The 13,285-nt window shown below is 39.0% G+C and overlaps 1 protein-coding gene and 1 long non-coding RNA gene across 7 annotated transcripts in view; one reads left to right on the top strand and one right to left on the bottom strand.

Annotated features, from left to right (window-relative positions):
• LOC109422466 (uncharacterized) overlaps window positions 1–13,285 on the bottom strand; it is a 355,145-nt gene that overhangs the window by 206,431 nt on the left and 135,429 nt on the right. The window lies entirely within an intron of this gene.
• LOC115253674 (uncharacterized) lies at window positions 1,700–13,112 on the top strand. Its single transcript, XR_009997080.1, has 4 exons — window positions 1,700–1,927; window positions 1,990–2,042; window positions 2,105–2,501; window positions 12,558–13,112. It is a non-coding gene; the product is annotated as an uncharacterized LOC115253674 (long non-coding RNA).

Genomic DNA, 13,285 nt, shown 5'->3' with positions numbered 1-13,285 from the left:
GCACTCTTTATTCATTCCAGGTATATACAATTTACAATCTTCTTCAATAACAATATACCTACGCCAGCAAATCTACCTCGCTCCAACTCTCCAAACTCGTACCTGACGATACCTGAGCGTTCAACTCTACCTATCTTCCAGCAGTCTTTACCCAGCATTCTATGATTTATACCCGTGAGCTGTATAATAATGTCTGACTCGGTTCTGAATTCATCCAGTATCTACTAGGGAAAACCAAACAGTAAATGCAGAAAGGTTGCTAGAAGCATAGTGATTTCATAGTAATTTCAGCTAATAATCCAGTGTTTTTGAACTAGATCCAGTGTTGTTTGATAACATAATAATTGTAAAGGAAAGTGTAACACGTTTTGGTGCAAAGGTAAGTTTTAAATACACATTTTAATTATATGTGTTGTGATATTTTCGTTCAAAACTAACAATTGGAAAATATTTTCTATGTTACAGATTACAAAATGAGTAAAATCAGATGTATTCGTCCATTCAAAGACATTCAGTGTTCGAAAGAGCTGCGATATCTCACGGATGGTATCATCCAAAAACTAAAGTCAATTGGATTTTCCAAGGTATCCACACTGAACACCAATGATTTACGTATTTGTTCGTCTTGCCGTCTACATATTGATTCAAGAGCTCACCTCACCCAAAACGAAGAACAAAGCGTAGCCGGTGGCTCAAGGATGCCAACTGTTCAGACCATACCTGTTGTACCTGATTCGCAAAGCTATGAAAGTTTGGTCACGATACCATCAGCGTCAACGCTAAGCACAATTCAAATGAAGACTTCACGATGCCTGTAGACGTCGAAATATTCAACCGAGGAATAACAGCTATTCGTGTTTCGCCTATAGATTTAGGTAAGGTTAAAAATGTTCACTATCCTGAAAAAAGTGCGCTGAAATCGTCGAAGGTGTTCGAAGAAATCTTTTTAAATTAGACGCTAAAACAGAAAAAGCAAACGAGTTTAATGAAGTCATAGAAAATATGAAAATTAAATTTTTAAATTCAGCCACAAGGCAAGAAAAACTATCAATTTTATCATTGTTACCAAAATCATGGTCAGTACAAAAAATTGTAGACGAATTTAAAACTAGTAGAAATATGGCATCAGATGCAAGAAAGGAAAAAAATAATGTATTAGATTCATCTCAAGGTTCAAGCTCTGGAAAAGCTTTGAGTAATGAAACAAAAGAACTGGTTTTGAATTTTTTTTGAGGACGATGATATAAGCCGTGCAATGCCAGGCCAAAGAGATTTTGTTAGCGTAAAGACAGGAAATAAGAGATTAGCTGTTCAGAAAAGATTGTTAATGATGACATTAAGAGAAGCTTTTAATCGCTTTAATGAAATGTACGTCAATGTAAAAATAGGGTTTTCATCATTTGCAAGCCTCCGGCCAAGGCAATGTAAACTATTGACTATCACAGGAACACATAATGTTTGCGTTTGCACTACGCATGAAAATGTCAATTTAATTCTACATACACAGCAAAAAAGATTGTAATAAGCCTCGATGTAATTGCTGAAAATATGTAAAATCTACGACGTAAACGTGTTTTTAGATGTACAATCACATCGATTCGATGGTAAACTACATCTTTCAAAAAATTACACCAAAACAATGTACCCAATTTCGTTAGCATCGTTTCTGTGTAATATTCTCATCGAATCAATGTGAATGTTACACAGAAACAACTGCAACCAAGTCGTTACATGACGCTGTGTAGAATTACACATAATCAATGCCATATCGCATCCCCTTATGATGCGATATTGCATCTCGCAACACTGCTCTGATTGTTGCGATCGACAAACTCGCAGCAAAGTAAGCTGCCATGTTTGTTTTTCAGCCGGGTCCGTCGGGTCGAGCGATTTTCTTCAATTTTTTGTCAAAATTACACTTGTTCAGGTAAGTTTCTTAACTTTAACTACTACTAAATTATAAATAATGATGTTTTTCTTTAAATCAAGGCAAATCTCCATCGAAAAATCTCCGGAACAACCTTTCTGTCGACATCGCAGAGGTAAGTTTTCTTTCGAATTTGATCGATAACCAGCATTGATAAATTTGGATTCGTTTTTTCAGATTTGCTGGTGCTGTCGATCTGGTCGAATTAAAGGATAACTTGGTGTCGCTTCCTCAGACCTAGTTGCTTCACCGATAATCTACCGGCTGCTCATCGGAACGGCACGAGATGGTGCATTGAAATTCTTTGTCGAACCAGCCAACTGTATAGCACAGATTGACGCTACGGCGATGAGTTTCAGGATGCATCACGGTCCCCAAGGACGGCGCAAGGTCCAGTCAGTGTGCCTAACGCATGATGTCTGCCGTGGGGACACTTCAAGATCGGAAGTATGATATCCACCAAGAAGATCTCCTGCATCGTTGTCGACAATATGGAGCAGGGTGTGTAGCCCCGAGGATTGAGTCCCTCAGGAGAAGTCGGCGTAGATTCCTGGAAAGCTGCGGTCCGTTCCAGGTAAATATAGTGCGTTTAAATTGCTAGCGGTATCAAAGTAACTAAAAGAGTACGCTCAATAGTCAATACGGTGGAATCATAGACTGAAGGTGGTACTGGCTGGTCTTATGATACAACGTATAACCTGAGATCTGATACATACCACCAGCGGTTCTCATATTCCGAGTTGCGACGATTTATAAATTCTAGTAGAGTTGGGAAAGATCATTTACGTTTTGTTGTTTCTGTATTGGGGCGGAGTCCGTTTTCTTAGCCAGTATTGACGAATTTTATGTGAAACTAGTTGTCCCGGCAAACGTACTGCCCGCCTACTGTGTTTTTTTTTTTTGGCATATAGCTCCATAGGGACGTCCCTCGCAAAGTCATCAGTATGAAAGCCCCCCCATTCCTGAGACCGAAGAGGTCTCAGACCAAGCTAAGAACCTTCCCCGGCCTCAAACATACCCGCATATTCTCCGTGCAGTTGAAACCCGGAATTTTCCTCTAGCGAAGTTGGATTTTTCTCCAAATCCTTGCGTCGGACCTAACTTCGGAAGTGGTGCGCTGTATAGCGGACCAAGTTTACTTTAGACATTAGACATGTTTGGCCTGATTGTTTGATTTACATATTTTTCCAATAATTCTTCAGAATATTTTCTGAGTAGTTTTTATATTTCAAGGATTTTTCTAGAAACCCCTATGAAAATTCATCCAAAAAATCTTCCAAAATTTTTTCCAGAAGTTCTTCTGAGGAATCCTTCCGGAATGTCTTCGAATAAATAATCCTTCAGGACTTTGAAAACAAAATGATCAAAACTCATTCGGTGATTCACAACAAGCTCCGCTACGGAGTTTTTTTTTAATTACCGCAAAACGGGGCGAATAGAAACACCGTCCAGCATACTTAGGCAAGTATTTCTGGAATCGTGCGTAATAAAGTCAGTTGCAAGGGTCTCAACTTTGGGTCCCACCTCCCTCTTTAATTGCTGTAATTAGGATTCAAAACTAATTTTTATTTCGTTAACTTAATTGAAAAAAGGTTGTTTGTTGCAATGGGCGAATAGAAACAGTTTAAACCTTGGTTTAAACAATTTTCGATATTTTTTTTCAATTTCAAGACAGAAATAACTTTTAATTCAAATGAAGACTCAATTATAATAATTCAACAAGTGAAGAAAAAATGTCGAAAAATACTTTAATCTGTGAATACACACCAAATCAATAAAACGCAATTTCAATGGCGGAAGTTTTTTTTTTTGACTATAAATCGATACTTTGCTTTTAAAAATTTTTACAAAAAAAATAACGGAATAATCATACCATAAAAGGTTTATTGAAACTCTGGTAGCATCCAACTAGCTAATGGAAATATGTTTTGATGAATTTTAAAACATAATTGCCATATTTTTTACGATAAGCTATTTGTTTCTATTCACCCCATTTTACGGTATACTGAGAATTTTTCCAAGAACAACAACCAATTTTCCGATGTTTTAAAAAACTTACAGATAATTCATTAGAAAGTTCTGCCGAAGAATCCCCATAAGTTTCTGCGAGGATACTTTACTGTACGAGGATTCCTGCAAATATCCAGGGTTTGCTCTAAGTTTTGCTTATAGAATTTTTTAAATGATAACTACAGAAAATGTGAGTTTCTCGGAGTGGGTTTCCTTCGAGGATATCTCCACGACTTTCTGAAATGTCCTCCAATAATACACTCAGATTTCCCCTGAAATTTCCCAGGATTCTTGATAGGAGTTCTTCCAAAGATTTGGTCAAATTACCTCAGAAATTTGTTCCAAAATTCCTCCGAGGATTTCTCTCTAGGAATCTTTTTGGTCACTCCATGATGAATATTCTTTCGAAAAAAAATCCTAACATACTTCCAAAACACTTTAAAAAAGTTTTCCAGTACTACTCCCGCAACCTACTCCAGCCAATTTCTTCAGAAATTCTTCAGTGTTTCCTCCACAGATCTAGAAAAACTTGCAATTATTATTATTATTATTTATTAAAGAGGTTTTAACTTGAGTCATTCGCCTCTGCAAAAACAAACTTAAAGTTAAGCTTAAATTCTATCTAACAACTGACATTTTTTCAAAAAGGTAATTAATTTTTCCTCGTTGAAGCTGAGAATGTTGCTGATGTCCGCGTCCAGCTGAGCTTCTATCCTTTCTGTTTCGTACTTACGACTTGCAATGATTCCTCCGGATTTTTTTTTTTCAGATGAGTCCTTCAGAAATTCTTGTATAAATTCTTACATAAATTTATCATAAAGTTCTCTCGAAGAAATGTCCAGAAATTTTTTCATAGGTTTCTCCACAAATTATTTGATGTGTTTCGTTTACATTTATTCAGAAGTAAAGGAACTCTTTGAGGAATTATAAAAGGAAATCTTGGGAGGGTTTCCAGAAAGAGATGCTGCAGGAATCTAATAGAAAATTTCTAGAGGAATCCTACAGAAACAAGCTTTAGCATAATTCCTAGAAGGAAGTTTTGAAAGCATTACAGAAGGGACTACTGAAAAAAATCTAGTAGGAACTAATAGCAATCATTATGTGATCTCCTTGAGGGTTCCCACAAATAACTTCCAGAAGGAATTCCCAAAGGAATCCTAGAAGCTACTACTGGAGAAATCTAAATAAGAACTGCTAGGAGAATCACAGAAGAAATCATGAAAGAATTTCAGAAGGGACTCTTCGAGAGATCTCAGAAAGAACTTTTTTTTCATTTTTATTTATGTGTATTTTAACTTAAATGCTAATTCTACACCCAGAAAGAACTCCTGAAGAAATCCTTCATGGAACTTTTAAGAAAATTCAGAAGGAAGACCTAGAAAAATTCCTGACGGAATTCCTGCAGCCATTCCAAAAAGAATTAAGAGCAGTAATCCTAGCGGGATCGTCTTGAAAAAAAAAATCTGGATGGAAGTTCTGGAAGAATTCAAGAGGAAACTCCTGCTAGAACTAGAAGGAGTTCTTTGAAGAATCCCAAAAGAAACTTCTGAAAGAATCGCAAAAAAACTCTTTGAACTTCAGAGAAATCCCACAAAGAACTCTGTTCAAAGCCAAGTACCAATTACAGTTCCCCCCTGAGGAAGACTCTATCCTCGTGTCGAGACGTCGGGTGAATAATAAAACTCGTTTTTTGAAGCCTAAGACTGCGTGGCCGTTAATCTATAGACTTTTCAAAAAAAAATATTCAAATTTCTCCGATGGTTTCTCCAAAAATTTATATGATGATTACGCTATAAATTCCATGAAAAGTTCCTCGAGGAATTCCTTCGTGTATTGCTCCAAAAATTTCTCTGGCTTAAATTTCCATTAAAATTCCGTCTGAAATTTCTCTAAGGACACATCCAGAAATGTATCCGAATGTTGGATTCCTTCAGAAAATTTCTGCAAAGATTACCACAAACTAATCCACCGATTTCTCTATGGATTTCGTCAGGAACTTCTCTTCAGTTTCCTCCAGAGATTTCCTCAAGGGCCCCTGCACTGATTTCTTAAAACAATTCTTCAAGCACTAAGGACTGTATCGGAAATTAACTATAAACGTTCACAATTGCCTGAAAAATAATGTGTTCGAAATAAACATAACTTTATTTTTGGAGATATATTCTTTTCCAGAATGCTCATGATATAGGAAAATTATATTTCAGATAATCATGAAAAAAATCATCTTCAGATTTCTATTAGAATAACTTCAAGGATTCCGCCATAATTTTCTCCATGTTCCCCCAAAAAATACTCTGAAGAATCTTTTAAAAATTTCTTCGAGTGTTTCGCCAAAAATTTCTTTGTAATTATAACGATCTCTCCATGCAAGATATTTTTTCAAGGAACCTTCCACGAATTTCTTGGTGGGCATAAATATATTCGAAGAATAGTCCAGAAACTCCTGCAATGAGTATGTGTTCCAAAATTTTCTCCACGGATTTCTATAAGAATATCATCGACGATTCCTCTAACTATTTATTCAGGAATTCATATGAGAATTCAGGGAATTTCTTAAAGGATTTCCCCAGAAACTATTAAGTTGATTCATCCAGAAATTCGTTCATTATTCTTATGGTATTTTCACCAAGAGTCTCTTAAAAATTTCCCTAAAAATTTACCACGAAATTTTTCGGGTATTCTTCCAGAAGTTTGTCGAAATTCCTCCAAAAATCTTTCTGAAATTCCTCCAAAGGCTGGTCTAGAGGTCCCATAAAAAAATCATCCACGGACTCTTTCACAAATTTCTTCGAGATTTCCTCCAAAAATTTCTTCAGAATTCTCCAAAAAATCTTTAGAGAATTCTTCAAAATAATCCTCATGATTTTTTCCTAGAATTTGTTTTGAAATTTTTCTTTCGAAACTCTTACGATGATTCTTCAAGAAATTCATTCTCGGATTTCTATAAGAATTTCTTTAAGGATTCAATCTGAAGTTTCTCCAGGAATTTATCAGAGATTTCCTACAGAAATTCTTCCAAGGATTCTTCCGGGAGTTTTATCGAGGATTGTTCCACAAATAACTGTGAGGAATCCATTTTTCTCTGGTTATTTATTCAGGAATATTTTCCGTGAGACTTTCGAAAAAAATCTTTGAGGATTTCTCCGATACTTTCTTAACAAATTACATAAAAACTTATTGTTCTGGAAATTTATCCACATTTTTTAAATAATTTCTTTCATCAGAGATTTCTTGAAGTGTTTATTTCAGAGTTTAAGGTTTCTCCATATTTTTTCCAAGAATCTGCAGGGATTACTCAGAAGAATTTTCCAAAAATTCCTATAGTATTCCTTAAAAAAATCTTCCATAGATTCCTACAGAAATTTCTTCGATGATTTCTGCAGTGATTATTACTAATTTTTCCGCACATTTAAAAAAATATCCATGATTTCTTTGGCAATTTCTCCAGGAATTCTTATGAAGATTTCTCAACAAATTTCTTAAAAGGTTTTTCCAGACATTTCTGCGATGATTGTTCCAAAAAATACTTAACTTTTTTTATGGGATTCCTTGGGAATTCCTCCAGGAGTTTCTTGGGAATTCCTCCAAGAGTTCATCGGGAATTCCTCCAGGAATTCCTCGGGAATTTCTTCTGAAGTTCCTCGGGTATCCCTCCAGCAGTTCCTTTGAAATACAACTAGGAGTTCCTCAGAAATTCCTCCAGCAATTCATCAGGAATATCTACAGAAATTCCTCGGGAATTGCTTCAGAAGTCCCTCGGAAATTCCTCTTGGAGTTCCTCGGGAATTACTGCAGGAGTTTCTAGCGAATTGCTTCAGCAGCTCCTCAGGGGTCTTTGCAGAAGTTCCGCCAGGAATTTCTTGAACATTCCTTCAGGAGTTCTTCGGGAATTTCTTCAGAAGTTCCTCTGAAATTCCTTTGAGAGTTCCTCGGGAATTCCTCAAAGAGTTCATCGCTAATTCTTCCAGGAGTTCCTCAAGAACTCCTTTTGAAGTTCCTCGGATATTTCTCCAGGAGTCCTCGGGAATACTTCCTGACGTTCTTCGGGAATTCCTCCTGGTGTTCCTCTGAACTCCTCAAGGGGTTCCTCGGTAATTCTTCCAAGAGTTCCTCGGGAATTCCTCCAGGAGTTCCTTGGAAATTCCTCCAAAAGTTCCTCTGGAACTCCTTCAGGAGTTTCTCGGGGATTCCTCCACTAGTTCCTTGGAAATTCAATCAGGAGTTCCTCGGCAACTCCTCCAAGAGTTCCTCGGAAATTCCTCCAGGACTTCCTCTGGAATTCATCCTGAAGTTCTTAGGGAATTTCTCCAAGAGCTCTTCTAGCATTCCTCCAAGAGCTCCTCGGGAATTCCTCCAGGAATTCCTTGGGAATTCTTTCAGGAGTTCTTCGGGAATTTCGTCAGAAGTTCCTCTGAAATTCCTTTAGGAGTTCCTCGAGAATTCTTCCAGGAGTTCCTCGAGAATTCCTTTTGGAGTTCCTCAAGAATTCTTCCAGGAGTTCCTCGAGAATTCTCCAATTCCTTCAGAAGTTCCTCGGATATTTCTCCAGGAGTTCCTCGGGAATACTTCCTGACGTTCTTCGGGAATTTCTCCTGGTGTTCCTCTGAACTCCTCAAAGAGTTCTTCGGGAATTCTTCCAAGAGTTCCTCGGGAATTCCTCCAGGAGTTCCTTGGAAATTCCTCCAAGAGTTCCTCGGGAATTCTTCCTGAAGTTCTTCGAGAATTCCTCCAAGAGCTCTGCTCACATTCGTCCAAAAGTTCCTCTGGAACTCCTTCAGGAGTTTCTCGGGAATTCCTCCACTAGTTCCTTGGAAATTCAATCAGGAGTTCCTCGGCAACTCCTCCAAGAGTTCCTCGGAAATTCCTCCAGGACTTCCTCTGGAATTCATCCTGAAGTTCTTAGGGAATTTCTCCAAGAGCTCTTCTAGCATTTCTCCAAGAGCTCCTCGGGAATTCCTCCAGGAATTCCTTGGGAATTCTTTCAGGAGTTCTTCGGGAATTTCATCAGAAGTTCCTCTGAAATTCCTTTAGGAGTTCCTCGAGAATTCTTCCAGGAGTTCCTCGAGAATTCCTTTTGGAGTTCCTCAAGAATTCTTCCAGGAGTTCCTCGAGAATTCTCCAATTCCTTCAGAAGTTCCTCGAATATTTCTCCAGGAGTTCCTCGGGAATACTTCCTGAAGTTCTTCGGGAATTTCTCCTGGTGTTCCTCCTCAAAGAGTTCCTCGGGAATCCTTCCAAGAGTTCCTCGGGAATTCCTCCAGGAGTTCCTTGGAAATTCCTCCAAGAGTGCCTCGGGAATTCTTCCTGAAGTTCTTCGAGAATTCCTCCAAAAGCTCTGCTGACATTCGTCCGAAAGTTCCTCGGGATCTCCTTCAGGAGTTTCTCGGGAATTCCTCCACTAGTTCCTTGGCGATTCAACCAGAAGTTCTTCGGCAACTCCTCCAAGAGTTCCTCGGAAATTCCTCCAGGACTTCCTCGGGAATTCATCCTGAAGTTGTTAGGGAATTCCTCCAAGAGCTCTTCTAGCATTCCTCCAAGAGCTCCTCGGGAATTCCTCCACGAGTTCCTTGGGAATTCTTTCAGGAGTTCTTCGGGAATTTCTTCAGAAGTTCCTCTGAAATTCCTTTAGGAGTTCCTCGAGAATTCTACCAGGAGTTCCTCGAGAATTCCTTTTGAAGTTCCTCGGAAATTCCTCCAAGAGTTCCTCAAGAATTCTTCCAGGAGTTCCTCGAGAATTCTCCAATTCCTTCAGAAGTTCCTCAGATATTTCTCCAGGAGTTCCTCTAGAATACTTCCTGAAGTTCTTCGGGAATTCCTCCTGGTGTTCCTCTGAATACCTCAACAAGTTCTTCGGGTATTATTCCAAGAGTTCCTCGGGAATTTCTCCAGGACTTCCTCGGGAATTCTTCCTGACGTTCTTCGAGAATTCCTTCAAGAGCTCCATTCATAACATACCTCCAAGAGTTACTCGGGAGTTCCTTCAGGAGTTTCTCGAGAATTTCTCCAGCAGTTCCTTGGAAATTCAATCAGGAGTTCCTCGGCAACTCCTCCAAGAGTTCCTCAGAAATTCCTCCAGGACTTCCTCGGGAACTCATCCTGAAGTTCTTAGGGAATTCCTCCAAGAGCTCTTCTAGCATCCCAAGGAGCAGAAGTAGCTGAACAACAGGTTTTTATGCTAAAGTTTGCTTAATAGTGATTTGTTCCACTCTTATGCAGCAAAAATGTTTGTTGGGATTCCTCCAAGAGCTCCTCGGGAATTCTTCCAGGAGTTCCTTGGGAATTCCTCCAGGAGTTCCTTGGGAATTCCTCCAGGAGTTCTTTGGGAATTCCTCCAGGAGTTCCTTGGGGATTCCTCAGAGTTCCTCGGGAATTCCTTCTGAAGTTCCTCGGGAATTCCTTCAGAAGTTCCTCGGGAATTCCTTTAGCAGTTCCTCGAAAATTTCTCCAGCAGTTCCTCAGGAATATCTCCAGAAGTTCCTCAGGAATTGCTTCAGAAGTTCCTCGGAAATTCCTCCTGGAGTTCCTCAAGAATTGCTGCAGGAGTTTCTCGTGAATTGCTCCAGCAGCTCCTCAGGGATTTCTCCAAAAAATCCTCCAGGAATTTCATGGAAATTTCTTCAAGAGTTCTTCGGGAATTTCTTCAGAAGTTCCTCTGAAGTTCCTTTAGGAGTTCCTCGGGAATTCCTCAAAGAGTTCATCGCTAATTCTTCCAGGAGTTCCTCGGAAATTTCTTGTGAAATCCCTCGGGAGTTGCTTCAGGAGTTCCTTAGGAATTGCTCCAGAAGCTCCTTGAGGATTCCTCTAGGGAGTTCTCAGAAATTTTTCAGGGGTCCCCCAGAAGTTCCTCGTGCCTCCAGGAGTTTCATGAAAATTTCTCGCAGAGCTCCTCAGGAATTTCTCAAGAATTTCCTCGAAGATTCATCCAGGAGTTCCTAGGAATTTATCACCAAGAGTTCCTCTGAAATTACTCCTCGAGAATTCAACCAGGGGTTCCTCATTTTTTTTGTGAATTTCAATTGCAGAAGTTGCAAATTCCTCCAGCAGTTCCTCAGGAATATCTCCAGAAGTTCCTCGGGAATTGCTTTAGGACTCGCTCGGAAATTTTCTGGAGCTCCTTGGGAATTGCTGCAGGAGTTTCTCGGGAATTGCTCTATTAGCTCCTTAGGAATTCCTACAGGAATTTCTGGGAAATTCCACCAAGATTGTTTATGAAAATTCCTCCAAGATTTTTTGGAATTTCCTTCGGGAGTTCCTCGGGATTTTTTTTAGAAGTTCTTCGAGAATTCCTTCAGGAGTTCTCAGGAAACATTATCAGGAGTTCCTTGGAAATTCCTCCAAGTGTTCTTCGGAATCCTCCAATTCCTCCAGAAGTTTCTCGGTAATTGCTCCAGGAGTTCCTCGATAATGGATCACTAAAATAACTAAAACGGCCGCTATGAAATGAACAGATAGCGTCACCGTAGCCTTGTGTGTTTGACGTAACTCGACTGCTGTCACTGTGTTACCGTCCATATACGGTGGCGCTTTTGTTTTGATGCGGTGAGTAGCGGAAAAGTCGGCTTCAATGATCCATTGTTCCATGATTTCTTCGGGAATTGCTTCAGGAGTTCCTAGGTAATTGCTCCAGAAGTTTCTTGGGAATCTCCTGGACGATCTTCAGAAGAACTCCAGTAGAAAGTCCCAAAACATCCCTATTCAGTTCTGGACGAATTCCCAAGGAACTTTTGAAAGAATTCCAGAGCAGCTGCTGGAGAAATCCCTGAGGAATTCCCGAGGAACTATTTGAAGAATTCCCGAAGAACACCGAGTATCTTCTAGACTTCTGGAGGGATTCCTGAGTAGCAGTTGAAGGAATTGTAGTAGACCTGCGGGAGGAATTCCCAAGGAACTCCTGAAGAAATTCCCGAGAAACTGTTGGAAGATCTCCCGAGGCACTCCTGGAAAAAATCTTGAAGAAATCCCGAGGAACTTCTGCAGGAAATCACGAAGAACTCCTGGGGGATTTCCCAAAGTCCTCATGCAGGAATTCCATGATAAACTCCTGCAGTTATTCCCGAGAAAGGAATAACCTTAGAACTTCAGGATTAATCCTCGAATAACTCCTGGACGTATTCCAGAGAAGCTCTTGGTGGAATTCGCGGGAAACTTCCGGAGAAATTACCGAGAAACCCTGGAGGAATTCCCGAAGAACTCCTTGAGGAATTTCCGGAGACCTCCTACAGAAATTCCTGGAGAAACTCGTGCATAAATATCTAAGAAAGGAATAATCTTGGAATTCTTGGATGAACCAGCAAAGAGCTCTGGGAAGAGCTCCTGGAAAAATAGCACCAATCGGTGAAGTACTAGAGTTAAATTTTAGTATGGTGAGAAGATAAATTCTCCGTTTCTGCACAAAAAGTGTGGGTATTATGATTCCTTGCCTAATTTAATGCTGTTTGAACATATTGAGCAACTACTGGCACGATGGATTTCCTAGCAAAACAGGCACCGAGATTACACTAGGAAAACATCTTGCCTTACTCTTGCTTTGACTAATTTCTACAAAATTAGTTATTTAATCCGAATTTAATCAAACAATGATTAATGCTAATGATTATTAATGAATATTTGTATATTTCAGAATGACGATGCCGCTGTCTTCATGCGGTACTTTATTCACCGCTGCCGTCAGAATGGTCACCTCAGCTACTTTGTGCACGCAGAACCAACTTTAATTGTTATATAATAATTATTCTTATAAATTATTATTAAATTATTTCAATTTTATAAAACAAAATCTACTATAAAAATAAAAGTTCCATCTAAAATATACTTTTTCTGATTTTCCTCCTGAATGGCTGATTTAATTGTATTTGATCTTATTTCGACTTAAATTTTGTGTATCTTAAAAGCCCTAGTGGTTTTTCAGCTACACATTTTTTTTCGTCGAAAAAAGATGAAATTCAATTTAATCATCCATTCAGGAGAATTGGCAAGCGTTTACATCGTTTCCTTGAGTACATTGCAAGGATTACATCGTACCGTGTACGTCGAATAAATTACATCGAAAGAATTACGTCGGATCTGTTTATTACATCAACAGCCGTCGAGTACATCGGGCTGTGTAATATTAATCAATCGATGTAACGACCTGGTTGCAGCGATTTCGATGTAATATTCAACAACTTTTTTTGCTGTGTAGCTTAAAAAAATATAGAAGTTCAATCACACCATTGGAACGTGCAACAGGCAACAATCCATCCTTTCGTAATATATTATACTGAAAATAGGCAAATTAAACATTTTAGCTTCATTATAATTTCAGAAGAACTAAGACATGATTCAGTCGCTGTTAATTTGTTTATTGAT

The sequence above is a fragment of the Aedes albopictus genome, chromosome 2 (assembly GCF_035046485.1).
Source record: "Aedes albopictus strain Foshan chromosome 2, AalbF5, whole genome shotgun sequence".
Taxonomy (NCBI): domain Eukaryota; kingdom Metazoa; phylum Arthropoda; class Insecta; order Diptera; family Culicidae; genus Aedes; species Aedes albopictus.
Note: the sequence above shows the minus strand (reverse complement) of the source record. Positions and strands in the feature narration are given on the sequence as shown.